An 18,920-nucleotide genomic window follows, 5' to 3' on the forward strand; every position below is an offset into this window, starting at 1 on the left:
CTAATAATTTAGTGATCACCTAGGTCATCTGAAAAGCATTTAAGAAAATGAATAACAAACAAAGTATTTACACTTCTAAATTAATGGAATTAAGCATACCTGACTTGGTCTTTGAGGGCAATGACCTTTTTTGTGACTTGCACTTTTGCAAATACTACACCTTTGTATCTGACCTGTCCTTAATAACGTGTTGCCTTTTCTGGGCTCGTTTGGAGCTCTTACTCTCAATTTGTTGGGCCTACCAATCTTTTTCTCAATAGGAGGAGGCTCCACTCCATCACTCTCTTTCACCTTCCAAAACTTTAAATCTGGAACTGGCTTTATAGAGTGTTCATAGCTTTTCATAAAGCTAGACTTGTGGTACCAGTTGGATATTACACTAAGAGGATCCAATTTCGAGTAAAATAAGGCAGCAAGGGCATGGCAGCATGGAACACCTATCAATTCCCACATCCTACAGGTGCACTTTTTCCTATCCAAAGAAACAGTGTGTTTATCTTCATACTCCCCAATTTCATACCCATCTTCCCCATTCCAGATGACATTACATGTCATAGCATCAGATTTGGCATCCTCAAACAACTTCATAGATGCAGGGGACCAATCAGACTTCTAACCATTCACACTACATCTCCTATCTCTAATTCTAGTCATGGCTATCACCCTAATATCCTCTAGCATACTAATAATGGGCTTGTGTCTAGCTTCAATAATACTAGAATTGAAAGACTCAGAGATGTTGTTATCTACCATGTGAATGCAGCACCTCTCACTCTGGTATGCCCTGCACCAGTTTTGGGGTGGATAGTGAAGGAGATCCACAGCAGCCTGTTTCTTTATTGAGCTGATCTTTGCCATGTTCAACTTGAACTCTTCCTCGAATTAACTCCAGGCAGCCATCCAAAACCTCTTCTTCAATTCCTCACCTCTCCATTTCTTACTCCAGTTAGCATAGATGTGTCTTGCACACCATCTATGCTCAGCTTGTGGAACTTGATCCTTGACTGCCTCCATCAATCCCTATTTTCAAACGAAATTAATAAGCTTGAGTTACAATTTTCAAATACAAAAAAAGTTGACATATATCAAAGGAATTACTAACCTTCTGCATGTCTGACATAATAGTTATTCTTGACCCATCACCAAGTTCCAGCTCATACTTCAACCCACTTAGAAACCAAGTCCAGTTGTGTTTGTTCTCCTTATTGACCACTGCCCAAGCTATTGGAATAATACCATCATTGGCATCTTTGCCAACAGCTGTTAGAAGTACACCAAATGTAACCCCCTTAAGATGACATCCATCTAATGAAATCAAAGGCTTACAACCCCCCAGCCAATTTTTCTTACATGCATCTAAACAAACAAAAATTCTCTTGAACACTCTCCTGCCATTTGCTAACTCATCCCTAGATAACTGCAGCTCCATCTTTGTCCCCGGGTTTGTCTCTTTCACCTTCTCAATATAGCCACAAAGCATATTGAACTCTTCTCTGTAGCTGCCTTTCAGTTTGGTCAGAATGATTTTCTTAGCCCTTTTGCATTTAATCAAGCTAACATGAAGTTTTAATTGTTCTTTCACTTGCCCCTGCATATCCCTAGATGAAAACTTGAGATTTCTATACAATGCCTCCTTGAAATAGTTTGCAAGGTATGCTTGAGAGGCACCAGACACCTCCCTCTGCCTAGAACAGTTATGTTGGGCTACCAAAGTCTTAACAACTAACCTTTATGTCTCCTCATCTTTGAAGCAAACATAACAAAAGGACAAGACTTCTCACTAATGCAGATCACCCTGATTATCTTAGGTTCATTTTTTACAAACTTAAGTTTGTATCCAAACTTCACAGCATAGGATTTGATAGCATCCCTACAATCCTTTGCCCATGCAAAGGTCATGCCTATTTCAAATTTACCCTGCTCCCCAACTTCTACTGAATCTAAAACATGATCTCCCTCCATCAATTCATCATCACCATCTGACTGGACATCACTATACAAGCTAGAGTCAGTGTCTGAGTCAATACCAACACCTATGTCATCATCATGGTCATCACCCTCATCTTCACTTCCCAAATCTTCATCTTCCTTCATTTCATTCATAAACTCCTCTACCCCAGTGTGTACTGTCACTCCCTCCTTAGCATTAGGCTCTAGCCCAGTGTCTACTGTCCCTACCCCCACCTCAGTCTCTTGGATAACATTAGGCTCTACCCCAGTGTCAACTGTCCCTACCCCCACCACAGTCTTTGTTAGGATTATCCTCACCATCATTGACAATACTCAAACCATGCACCTCCTCTAAATCACCACTACCATCTTCCCCCTCAAACATACATAAAGGTATAATTTGGGGCATGAGATCTGTTTCATGGTCAGCAAATAATAAGACCTCTGCTTGTCCTACTATATCAAAGTAGTCAAAAACTTTCTTACAATGCTGTGAGTCTCTAAGGATAACTAAGCCCTTCTCGACAGTGTAATCATCATCTAAGGCATAGACTTTCTTAGGTTTACTACCATAGCAATTAGCAAATTCATCAACAATGCGCTCATAAGTCATTTTCTCATAGGATTCTTCAATTTCTACATAATTGTAGCCATCATACATTAGTTTCCCGGAATCATCATTTTTCACCCATAAACCCATGAAATTAAAAACGAATGTCAACATGCTGCATCACAGACAACAAGAAAACACAAAGAATTTCACATTCAGTAATTGTACACAGATTTCTTCGAGATAAATTAACATAATAAACCATAAGCAATAACCCTTGCATGCATTACTTGTTACTACTGATGAAATTCAAAACTTGAGAAAAACAATATTGAAAACCTACCTTAATTGCGCTTTGATCAATCCCAATGGAGTAGATTATCTTTGTCTATTAATGGCGACTGCAAGATGTTTGGAATTTTCGAGTTCGAATGAGGAAGAAACGAAGTAGCGTCGATTCATATGCCTTGTCTGATACCAACACCCGCTCAAATATTTTTGGTGGGACCCACAGATTAAAAAAAAAAGAAAAAAAAATATTAAGTAAACGGCATTATGTTGGCGTTAGGATTTAGGGTTTAATTGTTCGATTTTTATTACCATAGGGGTTTATTTGACACCCCCCTTGCCATAAGGTGCTCAATGCCATAGGGGCTTCCACGTTAAGGGCTAATCTGATACTTATCCCTTTATAAAATTACAGGTTAATGAATAAATCATAACAAATTAGTGAAATTGAAATGAAACTTATAAAACATAAATGTATGACTATAATTGTAGGAATAATGTCACACGGTGAGCACATCGATTAATAACTTAAGAAAAATTATACGATATTATATTATAATAATTTAGCAAACTCGAAATAAAAAATAAAAATGACCATAATTATGATAATGATATCATACGTTGAGCACATCAATCAGTTATTCAATTAAAATATATTATAAATAAATTTAATGAACTCAAAATTAAAAATAAAAAATAAAAAAGAATTGTTCTGATTGTGAAAATAAAAAAGTAAAAATTTCGAAAAGAAAAAATAAAACACAAAATGAAAAAGAAAATGGAAAGAAAAATCTAAACAAAAAGTATTGCTTTGCAATGAAATACTAGAGGAACATTTTTTATTCTAAAAAAAAACGTGGCCTTATATTTTTAGATATGATTGTGAAGATGAAATTAGTGGCCATGTCCATATATAATTGGCTTTCAAATTTATTGAAGTAAAAACAGGAAATAAAATCTTTAGAAACATTCCAAAATAAATTAAGGGCAATTTAGTAATAATAATAATTTATATTATGTAATAAATTATTAAGGGCATTATGTACGCACATATTATGTGCGTTTAGTGATTTATGCTTAATTGTTCGTCTTTTGGGGGTTTGCATGTGCTTGTTTTAAGTTAAATATTCTGGAAATTGGTGTGTTTATGGTTTGTTTTATGTTTTGCAGGAAATTTAGGTTTTATAGATGGAAGAGTGTAATTTTGGAGATTTTGGGTTAGAATGGTGTTTTTAGGCGTACTCTGGTGTTCAGAGCTGAAAAGCCCGCGCCAGAGTAGAAAAGCCCGCGCGCAGACCAGAGCAGAGCGCAAATGCCAGAGCAGAGCTGACTTGCAGAGTCAGAGCTGAAATCTCCAGAGCTGAACTTCCCTAGGCAGAGCTAAAATCTCCAGAGTAGAACAAACTTGACAGAGCAGAGCTAAATCATCAGAGCTGACTTACGCGCCAGAGTAAACTTGACAGAGTCAACTTATTTTGCCAGAGTCAACATATTCAGAGCTTACTTTTCAGCTCTGCAATCCTCGCCAGATCTGAACTTTCCAGAGCTGACTTTTAGCTCTGTCATACCCTTTACATAGCCGAATTTCCAGAGTTCGCTTATGTTGCTAGAGCTACGATTTCTCGCCAGAGCCAAGATAACTTGCAGAGCACGATACAGTTGGACTTACCTTTGGATGCACGATTCTATTTCCTTAAGAGTGTAGTTTTGCATGGCGAGTTTGATGAGGATTAGGATTGGATTAAAGTCTATAAATAGGGTCTTGATATTTATTGTAAAATCATCCCTTTGCCCTAATCTTTAGTTTCCGCAAGGCAACCAAGACTTAGGCATTTTTCAAGCTTTCTTAGTTTCTTCAAGTTTTCGAGTTATTAGTTCTAGTTTACTTTCAAGTTAGTTTATTTTAGTTTATGTTTCGAAGGTGTAATCAAGTTACAGATTTCATCCTCGTGACGTTTACGGTATTTCATATTTAATTCAATTTCTTTTGTTTAATCATGTTTATGCTTTGCCTTTACTTTTATGCTTTAATTTCAATTCTGCAATTTAAATTATGCACTTTACTTTCATGCCTAGTTTAGAAGCTTTAATTTTCAAGTCTTTAATTTCTTAAGTTAGCTTTACTTTAAGTTGTTTAATTCTTGCCTAGGGTTTTCATAGTTTCTTGCCTAGATTAAGTTTAAGTTTAATTACAAGTTAAAGTTTATTTTTCACGTTGAGTTTAATTTACAAGTTTTAGTTTTTAAATCCAACCTTTACTGCTTTCTTGCGATATAATTAAAAGCCTTTTAAGATCTTCCTTGAGAGACGACTTGGGTAGCTTACACGTTACAATAGATCTCGTTCTATTGCGAGTCAATCTAGCATAGTGTTTAGGTTGAGTCAATTTTTGGCGCCATTACCGGGGAAGGTTTTAGGCGTTTTAGTTGTGTCGCTTTGCCTTCCGTTTTTACTTGCTTTCTTTATTTTACGTTTTGTTTTTACTTTTCCTCCCGCCGGTGCGTTTGATCCGTTTGTTTAGTGTTGTGCATGCAGGGACGCCGTAGTCTTAAAGGCAAACTTGTGTCTCCGTTGCACAGTACGTAGGGCTGTAAATGAACAGAGCTACTCGCAAGCTATTCGAGATTCGGCTCGAAAAAAGCTCGTTCGGAGCTCGATTCGATAATAAACGAGCCGAGCTTGAGCCTAATTTCGAGCTCGAAATTTTTATCGAGCCGAGCTCGAGCCTGACAGTGCTCGGCTCGTTGAGCTCGCGAACATGTTCGAATTCGATTGTTCACGAACATGTTCGCGAGCTTGTTCACAAACCTTCAGTCGAGCCTTCAATCGAGCTAGTACACGAGCCTTAAACGAGTCGAACTCGAACTCGAACTCGTGTAACATATTAATTAAGAAAATTTTCTTAAATTTATAACAAATTCGAGCTTGAACACCATATATACAAACATCTAACGAGTCGAGCTCGAGCTCAAGCTCGAATTCGATATTATCGAGCATCACCCGAGCCGAACTCGAGCCGAGCCCGAGCTTAGTAAGTGGATGACGAGCCGAGCTCGATCATCAAGATAAAAGCTCGAATCAAGCTTGAGCCGAGCTCGAACACCAAAATATTTAAACAAGCCGAGCTCGAGCCTGCTAGTATTCGGCTCGGCTCGTTTACAGCCCTAACAGTACGAGCGAAGGGATTTTTAGGAAGAACAACTGCAAAGGAGTTTTTGCAGAGGACAGAGCAGACGATTCTGAGTCTGGCTCTGAAGGAGAAGCACGTGACAGAACTGACGGTTTCTACTCTAGCTCTGACTCTGACTCTAACTTTCCAGAGCAGAGCGTAGAAACGAAGGAGGAAGCCAGCTCTGACCATACAGAGCAGACCGTAGACATGGCAGAGCACACCATAGATACGAAGGAGGAAGCCAGCTATGACTTTGCTGACCGATCAGAGCAGAATACAAACAAGGAAGAGATGACACTTAATAACTATCACAGCCCGCAATCCCTAAGGATGGCTTAACCGGGGTTATGACTCGGGAAGGGGATTAAGAAGCGGGGAAAGAAAGGGGCATTTACGTAACAATCAAACATTTTATGAAAATAGACATTTATTTATATAACACTAGGATCATAACTGATCACTTGGGCAAATACAAGACGTTTGTTCGGGAAGGCCCGTCAAAGTGGATTACCCAACAAAAGAGTATCATACTTGAAATAAAACATTAGCTTAACAGAGTATCTTGCAGCGGAAATACGTGTGAGTTATACATATGAAGATGTATACTCAAGGTTACATTACTGTTCTATGTCAAAAGGTACATCCGCTCAACTCCACTCCATTCCATCACCCGCTCAACCTGCACATTAGGGAAAACAACATGCAGGGCTGAGTAAAAATACTCAGTGAACATATGCCGGAAACATAACATTTTATATCATTTATTGTACTGTCAACAGTAACACACATGGTTTTTACTTGAAGGACCCGTGCTTACTAAACATTTTCTTTCATTTCATAAAGTTGGATGCGCATCCCATTTTCAGTCTATATGATCCATATCTGTTCCTTTCACGCGCCGGGAATGAGGCCTCCTTCCACGGACGCCAAGACCGGTCGCAAGCGACACACAGTCTCCATGAGTGTACACGTTAACCCTTACTAGCAAACCTTCGTCTAGCGTAGGGTCCGAATTCGATTTCCTTTATAGTTGGCGAACCAACACAGATAGGATACATACATAAAACATAAACATTTTTGGCAGACAATCATTCATAAACATTTCATTCACTTCATTTCATTTCATAAAGAACCGTTCATCATTTGATCATTTTCATAAAATCGAACTTAACAGTTATATCATGTCATTCATTTCATTTCGTATAAGAGGCCTGTATGCAGGGGATCTCTATATACGTGTTTTAAGAAAGCCCACCTTATTCGTTCCCACAACGGGCGTAGAGTTACTTCCCTCTTTAGCTATCACTTCCCGCCTGGACCTTTATTGACGAAGAATCGATAAGTTCGAGAAGAAGTCGTGAAAGATGGAGGGTTGATCTCTAAACTAAACTATCTCTCTTTAATGATTTTAGGGTTCTAGCATCCATATTAATCTTGTCTCGTTCGAAACCTTAAACTCAAAACATTTATCACATAACTAACATGCGCATCAATCATAACTCGTTCTACTCACGCCATCAAGTTAAATATTCCGTCATTTAAAAACAAATCATAAAATATCACATAGACAAATTATATCATCGTAGATCATGCTTTCTCATACATAAAACAATTTAAATCATTTTCAAATAAACCATATTAATAAGCCATTTGACAAGAATTCATTAAATAAGAGTTTAACTCAAAATATTTTATTTTAAAGTCCATTTATAAATACTTGAATTAAAGGAACTCTATTTATTTAATTAATTTAAAGGTTAATATATAATTAAATTAATCAAGCTCAATTTAAATTAATAATTAAGAGCTCAATTAATTTAAATGGATATAAGCCCAAATTAATTAGATAAATTAAGTCCATCATATTTTCTTTAAAAACAGCCCAAACAATTAAATTGTAATAGCCCAGATTTTTATTTGAAAAGGGCCGGCCCAATCAACAATTAAATCTCAGCCCAAACATATTGAGGTCCAAGCCCACCTCTCACACTAACCCTAAAAAAAACACACACTTAAACATATTTTCAGCACACACACACTAGAAACGCACCCTCTCTTCTCTCTCTCTCTCGGACTCCCTCTGTCCGCCTGCCGTTCAACGCGGCGGCCGCCGCCACCGGCGAGCGGCGCGGCTGCTGCCTCTCTCTCTTCATCCCTGAACGCTCGCCTTCTCTTAACCTCTCGCCTCTATCGTTCATCTCTCTCTCTCAAGACTGCCAGAACAAGGCGGCAGACACCACCACTGCGATGCGCTGCCGCCTGGTCCTCCTCTCCGGCCACATGGCCGCCATCTCCATCTCCCTCTCTTCTATTTCTCTCTCTAACCTTTCTAGTTCTGCCCTCGCTCTCTTGACCACGCCGGCGTTAATGCAGACGGACGCCCACACAGCTGACAACACCGTACCGCGCCGTCGTCGCCGCCGCTGACCCTGTTCTTCCTCTCCAGCCAAACGGCCGGAGACAGCCCAGGTAAACCTTAAGTTCCCCATCTCTTTTCATTTTAACTTTCCTCCTCTTTTTCCCCTTTCTAAATTAAAAACTGAAATACTCATCTCCTTTCCCCCTCTTTGGTAGATCGGAAGCCACCGCGGCTCCGTCGCCGTCCTTTGACCGCCGGCAGCCACCGCGGCTGCCGTCCCCTGACCTCGACTCACACACACAGCAGGGGTTCAAGCCTCAAAACAGTCACACATAGCATATAGGATTTTTCTTAGCAAATATCATTCTCATACTGTAATTGCTTAATGAAATCTAAAATTCTTTTCTTGAAACTGAACTAGTCTGTAAATTTCAGTTCATATGTGCATATGTAAACATGTTGTGAAATATCAGAACAGCTGTATATGAATTGGTGGTTCCCTTGGTGGTTCTCTGAAAATTGAAGCGTCAAGAGGGTGATGATACCTTGAGTAGGTGGATAATAGTCTCTGCAGATATTGTATATCACATAAATTAGAAATCAATTTGGGAAGAGAATGGAAAGATGCAGAAATTTCTTTGTTGCATTACCTTAAAGTTGGCTGTGAAATTGGGCTGCAGAGGTCGAAAATGGTGAAGTGAAAATGGTAAAGTGGCTGTTGATTTTAAAGAAGGAATGGGACAGACGTGGATGATTGAGGACCATATTCTTCTTAAAACAAATTAACAAAATATCTAAGGATTACTAAAATATCTAAAGATTAACACATTAATCATGTAGTTTCAATCTCATATAAATATGTGTTATCCATTTGGATTTGTCAATTTATTAAATTAAATAATCACATATGCTCACTTTAACAATTAATAAAAAATCATATTTAACACTTCAATGTTAAATCCTCATTAATAAATTAATGGACTCAAAATATATATTTTGAGTGCATCGTCCACTGAAAATAAAAATAAAAATAAATCATCACGTATATAAATCATCAAATTCATATAAGTTCGTATTTTATTAATGGATGTTGAACCCTAATTATCATAATAAATCCTTAATCAGTCATTAGAAGATTTTAATCCTCAATTAAAAGTCGGGTCATTACAATAACATGGAGTACATGGGAGATTTTACCAGACCTGTTATAGGAGAAACTAACACCTCGGCTATTGTACTCCCTACCGCCGTCCGAAACTACAATTTGAAGCCGAATGATTCCAGCTTGTTACCTCTATTCTACGGGATGCCGAGTGAAGACGCACTGCAATTCATTCGTGATTTTTGCACGCAAGTTCAAACCATCCCACTGTTGAATCTTACGGAGGATCAACTAAAGCTCAAGTATTTCCCGTATACTCTTAAGGACAGGGCAAGGGCGTGGATGCTTACTCTGCCGCCCAACTCCATCACCACTTGGGGAGAAGCTTGTGAAAAGTTCATGCTCAAGTACTATCCCAGCCACAAGACACAGGAGCTCAGAACGCAAATCATGGAATTCACCCAAGGATCGGACGAGCCCTTACATGAAGCTTGAGAAAGATATCAAGAACCCCTCCGCCAATGCCCTCAACATCAATTTACCAATGTGATGTTGATGCAATTCTTCTATGATGGGTTAGTGCAAATTGTGCAATTTATGGTGGACAGCACGGCAGGAAGGAACATCGCTAGGAAGACGGCAACAGAGTTAAAGGAGATATTCAAGACCTTAGCCGAGAGCTCCCAGCAGAAATCAGTCCGTGGAAGGAGAGTTGAGGCCAGCACTGTGATGAACCAGTTTGAGCTGCAGAAGCAAGTAGCCGATATCATGAGACATGTGCAACAGATGAAGATGGGAAGAATGGATACACCTTGGCCCCAGGAGCCTTATGTCGAGAGTTGTGGGATATGCGGCGAGTTCGGACATGGAGTAAATGAATGCCACCAGATGGGTGAGTTCACACCCGAGGGACAAGCCGAAGCGTATGCTGCGCAGGGGTACCAGGGAAGACCACCTTACGAGCAACGCAATCTATACAATCAAGGGCAGCAGAACTCGGGTTGGAGGAATTCAGCTCCTGGCCAAGGGGCAGGATTAAATTAAAATAATCAATTCCGCCAACCTATGCAGCAGATGGGCTATCAAAGTAAACAACCATCGTACCCACCACAGTCGCAATATCATCCTCAGTAGTACCGGCAGCAATACCAGCAGCAGCACTCCATGCCGCAAGGGAACTCTCAGCCACAACACTTCCAGAATGCGCAACAGATGCCGCCGCAGAAAACGTCGCTAGAGGAGACTTTGCAAGCTTTTATAGAGATTAGCAAGCAGAATATGGAGTCTTAAGCATCCACCATCAAAAGACTTGAAACTACCGTTGGCCAACTTTCCGGCACTTTGAACCAACTGCAGCAGCAGCAGCAGCCCGGGAAATTTCATGGCCATCCCTTGTAGACTCACCAGGCTCAAGCTATCACTGTTCTCCGCAGTGGTAAGATGGTGGATAATAAAGTGGATGTATCAGAGCAGATGGTACCAGAGCAAACTTCGATACCAGAGCAGATGTGGATGCCAGAGCAGACTTGCATACCAGAGCAGAAGAGGGTAACAGAGCAGATGAAGGCACCAGAGCAGACTTGGACACCAGAGCAAACCAGGGTACCAGAGCAGACAAGGGTGCCAGAGCTGATCCGACCGCCAGCTCTGACAATGCCGTTAACTCTGCCAAGATCACCAGCTCTGCCAAGATCGACAACTCTGTCAAGATTGCCAGCTCTGACGAGTTTAACCCTGCCAAATTCAGCTCTGCAGAATCCAGCTCTGCCGGATTCAACCCTTGATAAACATGCATTTTTACCTCTTGGTGTGTCATATTTGATGTTTAGTTATGAGGATTTTGTGTGTTTGATGGTTTATTTGAGCTTATATTGGTTTATGGTCAAGAACTTGTCACTTGCTTGTTGTTTGAACGAATTTTCAGAAATTATGAAGCCAAATTTGGAAGAATTTACTGAAAGACAAGTTGTAGTTCATCTAAAGAGGAGTTTTTGAGCGCAAACGGATCATAAATCGGAGTTCGAACGAGGGAGAACGAGCAAAAACAAAATTGTTGCGCAAAGCTGTCAGAACCTCGTGGCGCCTCATGCGGGCTGGGCGCGCGGCCGCGCCTCGGGCCGCGTGACAGCACAGATTTTGAGCGATTTTTCTATTATTTCAGCTATTTTTCGATCCTACACGGTTTTGACCTATATTTTGAGACCTAGGGCATATAAATACTCCCCAGAAACATATTGAAATAACTTTTATCACCATCTATCATATTTTTTACTTTTCCTGAGAGCTGTGAGAGGCGGAGAGCGGAGCAAGAGCAAGAACTGAAGATTCTCGATTTCACTACGGTTTTATTGTTGAATGTTTTTCTGTTTTATTGAGATATTGATTCTAGTTCATATGTCTATGTATGGCTAGAATCTTTTTTCCTAGGGTTTAGGGAGTAGACATGATTTGAATTTCTGACTCTTTGATTCAATTAATTGATATTGTTATTCTTTTTTATGTTCTTGTTATAATTGTTTGCTTTATTGCTTGATCACCAATTTAGCATTATCATAGGTTTTAATTTGAGATCGGGAGATAATGATTATTACCTGAACTAAGAATATATAACACATTTATTTTAATTCTTAAGGGGAATTGATAATTGTGAGGGCATTAATCCTAGGTAGGGATGGCAACGGGTCAGATCTGGACCGGATCTGGCCAATACCAGATCCAGATCCGTTTGTATATACCAGATCCAGATCCGGATCCAGATCCGTGGATCTGAAAATTTTGGATCCAGATCCAGATCCGTCAGATCCGCGGATCCGCAGGTCCAGATCCATGGATCTACTGTTTTCAAATTAAATTCAAAAATAAATTCACAAAATCAACAACATTTAATATCCATCATGAAAATCAAGTCATCAAAATATCAAAATAAACAAAGCTCAATGCGCGAGTCTACGAGAACAAGTCTTCCCCAAAAACAATCACATTCACAAGTTGTTCAACAAACTCTTCTTCATTCAACTTATTTTCACTCTCCTACAAAAACAAAACAAATATAACATCATTTCTTGCTGCTCCAAAAGATTAATTTCCTGCTCCAATTTCCTAATAAGTTCATAATCTAACAAATGCAGAACCTAATAACTTCATAATCTAACTTCATAACATCATCTTCAAAAGATTAATTTCCTGCTCCAATTCTAACAAATGCAAAACCTAATTCAATCACAAATCTTTCATAACTTCATAACAAATGCAGAACCTAATTCAGAACTTCACAATCCAAATCAGAACCTAATAACCTAAGACAAACATTCATAAATTTCGAATATAAATCAATTCAAATCAGAATCAAAATTTCAGTCATAAACATGCTCAAAATCAAAATCTAACCTTTGATTCAGAGCATCCTGTGGTAGACAAGCTCGTGGCTGAACGACGGCGGCGACGCGGCGGTGGAGTCTGGCGGTGAGCCGAACTGGAGCGTGTTGCTGCTGGAGCGTACTGGAGCCGTGGAGCGCGCTGCGAGCCGAACTGGAGAGGCGGCCAAACTGGAGCGTGCTGCTGCTGTTCCTGCCTTCGCCGGCGGCGGGCAGACGAATTGGAGAAGGAGACCGGTGATGGGAGTGAAGCGGCTGGAGTCGCACGAACTAGAGTGTGCTGCACTGCTGCTGCTGTTCCCGATTTCTCCAGCGGCGGGCTGGCGAGCGAAGTGGAGAAGGCGACCGGCGATGGAGGTGAGGCGGCGTGACTGAGGCCGAGAAGGAGATGGGAGTGAGTGAGCGATGGAGGAGGCGGCGCAGGAGTGAGAAGCTGAAGAGAGGGGAGAGAGATGACTTAGAAATTAGGTTTTCAAAGTTATTCTATATTTTTTTATTATTTTTAATTTTTAATATATCTAATATTATTAATAAAATAAATATAAAAAATAAATAATATATTTTAAATTAAATCGGATCCACGGGTCGGATCTGGGTCGGATTCGGATCTCAAATGTCAAGATCCAGATCCGGATCCATTTTTGAAAATGAGATCCAGATCCGGATCCAGATTCGCAGATCCAAACAATTGAGATCCAGATCCGTAAAATCGGATCTGGATCCACGGATCTGGACCGGGTCCAGGATCCACTGCCATCCCTAATCCTAGGAACTTTTAGGAGTTACATGTTAGAAGTGTGATTCAGGGATGGTAACCTTGTATGTAATCAACGGTTTGTATGCCACGGGAGTGGGTATGAACTAGCTTAGATTGCCTTAGGAATCATCTGATTAATTGAATTGAACATGTTAGTTAGGTAAATCTGAACTGGCCAGATTTGAAAACCCTACTCTGAAGAATGCCAGCGCTGCACTTCTACTCTGACTCTGCCGTAAAGAGTCAGAGCTGAAATTCTATTCTAAAATGCCAGCGATGACATATCCTACTCTGCCAAACACCGCAAACCCCACTTTTCGCCGCCTCTCACAGAGCTCATGCTTTTTAATGCCGATATTCAGGGATGTTTTCTAACTCCTTTTATTTTGTGCCCTGAGGACATGGCATGCTTTAAGTGTGGGGGGTGTCTTGTTTTGCTTATGCTTTCAATTGGGCGATTGATCTTTTTATGCTTAGCTTGCTCTTTGATACTTGCTAATTTTTATGAATTTGTGGAAGAGAAGATGGTTTTCGATGTGAATTTCGGGTTTGTAAATGAATGGTGGTTATTCTTATTTTACTTTTGATATATGTTTCTTGTTTGTGCAAAGAATTATGAGTTTTGTTGCAACACGACTGTAAGTAAGTAAAACGTGATTTGTCCGGTAGATGCTAGAAGGAGTGTTGTCATTGTGATTGCCTATGATCGTATCCTTATCTGTGAAAAATGCTGGACGAATTGCCAACTCTGAAACATCTGGCCAGCTCTGAAACGTGACAGCTCTGAGTCTCTGCTCCTCTAGTCTAACTATGAGCATGGGAAACCACGTGAAAAGACTTTGGATTACATCCAAATGGTTTTTATTTCATGAATTATGGCTCAACTGTCGAAAACTTAAGCACACAAAGTGTGAAAAATTGGAGATATTGATAATAAAGGCGATCACATTAGGGAATTCACTTCTAGCGGAGAATTGGGTCTGATCGAATTACTTGCATTATCGTTTTGTTGCTTCATAAACTTTAAATTATTTGTATGATCGAGAGATGTGTGCTGATTGGAAAATTTGAATTGACTTTGTTGAATGTTTGGATGGAAATAAACATCGTTGAAACTAATCTCTTCCTAGGATTCATACTGATTTTGCTTGAGAACAAGTGAAAGGCTAAGTGTGGGGGGGGGTGTGTGTTGATTTATGCTTAATTATTCGTATTTTGGGGGTTTGCATGTGCTTGTTTTAAGTTAAATATTCTGAAAATTGGTGCATTTATGGTTTGTTTTATGCTTTGCAGGAGATTTAGGTTTTATAGATGGAAGGGTGTAATTTTGGAGATTTTGGGTTAGAATGGTGTTTTTAGGCGTACTCTGATGTTCAGAGCTGAAAAGCCCGCGCCAGAGTAGAAAAGCCCGCGCGCAGAGCAGAGCAGAGCGCAAATGCCAGAGCAGAGCTGACTTGCGCGCCAGAGTAAACTTGACAGAGTCAACTTATTTTGCCAGAGTCAACATATTCAAAGCTTGCTTTCAGCTCTGCAATCCTCGCCAGATCTGAACTTTCCAGAGCTGACTTTTAGCTCTGTCATACCCTTTACAGAGCCGAATTTCCAGAGTTCGCTTATGTTGCCAGAGCTACGATTTCTCGCCAGAGCCAAGATAACTTGCAGAGCACGATACAGCTGGACTTACCTTTGGATGCACGATTCTATAAATAGGGTCTTGATATTCATTGTAAAATCATCCCTTTGCCCTAATCTTTAGTTTTCGCAAGGCAACCAAGACTTAGGCGTTTTTCAAGCTTTCTTAGTTTCTTCAAGTTTTCGAGTTATTAGTTCTAGTTTACTTTCAAGTTAGTTTATTTTAGTTTATGTTTCGAAGGTGTAATCAAGTGACAGATTTCATCCTCGTGACATTTACGGTATTTCGTATTTAATTCAATATCTTTTGTTTAATTATGTTTATGCTTTGCCTTTACGTTTATGCTTTAATTTCAATTATGCGATTTAAATTATGCACTTTAGTTTCATGCCTAGTTTAGAAGCTTTAATTTTCAAGTCTTTAATTTCTTACGTTAGCTTTACTTTAAGTTGTTTAATTCTTGCCTAGGGTTTTCATAGTTTCTTGCCTAGATTAAGTTTAAGTTTAATTTACAAGTTTAAATTTACTTTTCACGTTGAGTTTCATTTACAAGTTTTAGTTTTTAAATCCAACCTTTACTGCTTTCTTTCGATATAATTAAAAGCCTTTTAAGATCTTTCTTGAGAGACGACTTGGGTTAGCTTACACGTTACAATAGATCTCGTCCTATTGCGAGTCAATCTAGTGTAGTGTTTAGGTTGAGTCATTTAGCAGTACTCTTTATGTTGGGAACTTAATGGAATATCCTAATCCTTGTTTCGATGATACTAAAATCCACAGGTTTCATTTGTAATAGACTAGAACTGGTCGAACTCAAGTGTTAGAGTTCTTTTTCTAGTTTATTTGTTGTTCTGAAGAATGAAGACTGAAGAACGAAGGACTGAGGACTGAAGTTGCCGACTGAAGTATCAGTCGAAGAATCAGTCTTGAACTGATTACTTAATGCGAGCCACGTGGAATTAGCGGACTAATACTAAAGTCAAGTATCAGTTAAACATTCTTCCTCGGACTGAAGTTCCAACGTTCAAAGGAAGCCAGATACTCCAGACGTACAGCCGCATTAAATGCAAAGATCTCAGGATCATCCTTTCTATGCAGAGGTCATTCCTATTTGGTGACTACTTTATCAGAGACGTCGCATCTCCTGCTCTTCAACATAGCCGTTCTCACCAAACAAGGAACCTCGAAGATTGAAGCCTCAGCCCAAGTTCAAATTACTCTCTAACGGAAGAAATCTTGAAGACCTTCTCCGCCAACGGATCTATTCAAGACTTCTCCTATAAGTAGCGCTCGAGGATCACTTCAATCTTCACCGATACAACAACATAAGCTGAAGCTCTGGCAAAATTACGTCTCAGCCAAAGCTCAAATTCCCCAAAGCTTGAATCGAAGAAGAGAATCCCAAAGCCAAAAATCAGTCACTGCTGATTACATAAATTCTCTTTGACCTTAGGCAAACCTTGATTATCCAAAGCCTATGTCAAACTAACTCCAAAGAACTTGTTCTTTGAAGTTCAGTTGGCAATATTTCAAACCTCCCTTCAACCGATAGAATCGAGTGTTTGAGTTGCAAAGGAGTTCATGATGGTACTCTGACTCTGTGAGATCCTAGTGCCAGTTCGTGCTAGGAGTGAGAAATCCAACAAGGTGTGTTGGTACTGAAGATTGGATCTTCAGTTGTTTCGATTGTGTGCACCCGCAAGCACACAGTTCGGTTTGTTGTGCACCCGTAAGCACAAGCATCAGTTTGCAGTGCACCCGCAAGCACTTGCAGAGTGAAGTTGTTGGTCTGATCAACCGACCGTGGTTGTAGGAAGTAGTTTCCGAACCACGTAAAAATCTATGTGTTATTTACAGCGTTCAATATTTAAATTGTTACTTGTGCTCTTCTTTTCATAAACTAAAAACTGATTAATAGCAAAGAAAAACTTAAGACTAAAAACGTGCTCAACCCAAAAGGCTATTGTGAAATAAAAGATTTCCGCTGCGTGTGTTATCAGTCTGACTGATCTATCTTCTGATAGTCAGTAAGATTTATAATATCGCTGTTTATCAAACTCGATTGAAGCCTTACGTGCATCAGTTAAGTTCTTGTGACTTAACTGATAACTCCTTACTGAAGAGTCTTACAGTATCAGTCGTCAACCCTGTTTTGGTCAAATCTCTTTTCAATTAACAGGTGTCTGAGTTTGTGTTTAAAGTTTCGCTTTGATCTCTATATTGAGATCTTGATTCTTCAAAAAATAGCCTATAGGTGTATTCCCCCCCATACACCTATTTGAGACCCTCCGGACCTAACAATTGGTATCAGAGCAGGTTGTTCGCAAGAACAATTCTGTTTTGATTAAGTTCTAACCGAACTAGATCCTTCTGAGGGTTATTTTCGCTGATCAAATTCTTCTCAAGATTCTTCTTGTGATTGCATGTCCTGTGTTCCTTTCTTGCCCCCTGTGTGTTTTCTTTTCTTTTTATCATGAACAGGATCAAGAAAGACTCCTCCAGCGACTATATCTAAACTTACTTTCGAGGAGTCAACGAACTTGAGATTGGGACATTGGACTCTGACCTCAACGATAGATTCATCTTTCCAGAAGAAAACCAGAGTCCGACCCACTCACAGTCAGAAGGAACTTGCAGATATGATCAAGTTCGACAAGAGTATCAAGACCTAAGAATGAGATTTGAAAATCTTCTTAGGGAGCACAGACAAATCATCTGAGAAATTCTCTATGTTCAAGATGCTCGAAGGATAGTCATGCGCCATGTCTCAGATGAAGACGAAGCTAATAGAAGAAATGTTCAAGAGCGCAGACTGATCAACAGACTGAAACTTCTTCAGTCTCATGATAACACTCATGTTTCCATTGTTTTTAGTGTTCATATGATGTCAATTTTATAGGGAATTGAGTGTTGGATGATTGTTTTGTGCTTAATTTGCTTTATCTTGTGAAACATGATTCTTACTCGAACTTTGAAGGAAATTGCAAGTTTATTGAGTTCGAATTTGGAAAATTTGTCAGAAACCGAAGTTGTAGATCGTCTCGATACGAGTTCGTGAGTGCAAACGGATCATAAATTGGAGTTCGGACAAGAAAGATATGGCCGAAACAAGAAAGTCGCGCGCAGTAGTGAATAGTGCCCGACGGGAATTTTCGGGATTTTGCGGGATTTTCGGATTTTTTCAGTATTTTCGAGTTCTTTTTATCTCATGTGCCTATATATAGGTCCTTTTCTTGACCTAATAGACACATCTTTTTACATCTCTTTACCTCTTTTCTCCATTTTTTCAATTTTAGACTTAGAATTTTATTGCTTCCATACATTAGCTTTATTTTTCCTGCAAGATTTCAGCTGTCATTCAACATTCATTCCGGGTTTTATATAATTCAATTTTTATTATTGTTTTCTTCTTTATTATGCTTTTATTTTATTTTGCTATGTCTGGCTAGTTTTCTTTTCTGATTCTAGGGTTTGTAAATAGTTAATTTGATTTATGTGATTTATTTGTTAATACCTTTGTGCCTTCCAGTTTATGATTCATAATTCGTGGTGCTTGTTTTCTTGTGAATTATCTGATCAATAATTTGCATGTGTAGCTATTCGGTTTGAGACCTAGCGGAAATAATTGTTTAGCGGATTCAGGAATATATGATATAATCTTAACCTTGAGACCTAGCGGAGATAGGTGGATTATAGGGAGCTATTCTTAGGAGCTATTGTGAGTTAGTTGATTTT

The sequence above is a fragment of the Salvia miltiorrhiza genome, chromosome 6, assembly GCF_028751815.1.
Source record: "Salvia miltiorrhiza cultivar Shanhuang (shh) chromosome 6, IMPLAD_Smil_shh, whole genome shotgun sequence".
In the NCBI taxonomy this organism is placed as follows: Eukaryota; Viridiplantae; Streptophyta; class Magnoliopsida; order Lamiales; family Lamiaceae; genus Salvia; species Salvia miltiorrhiza.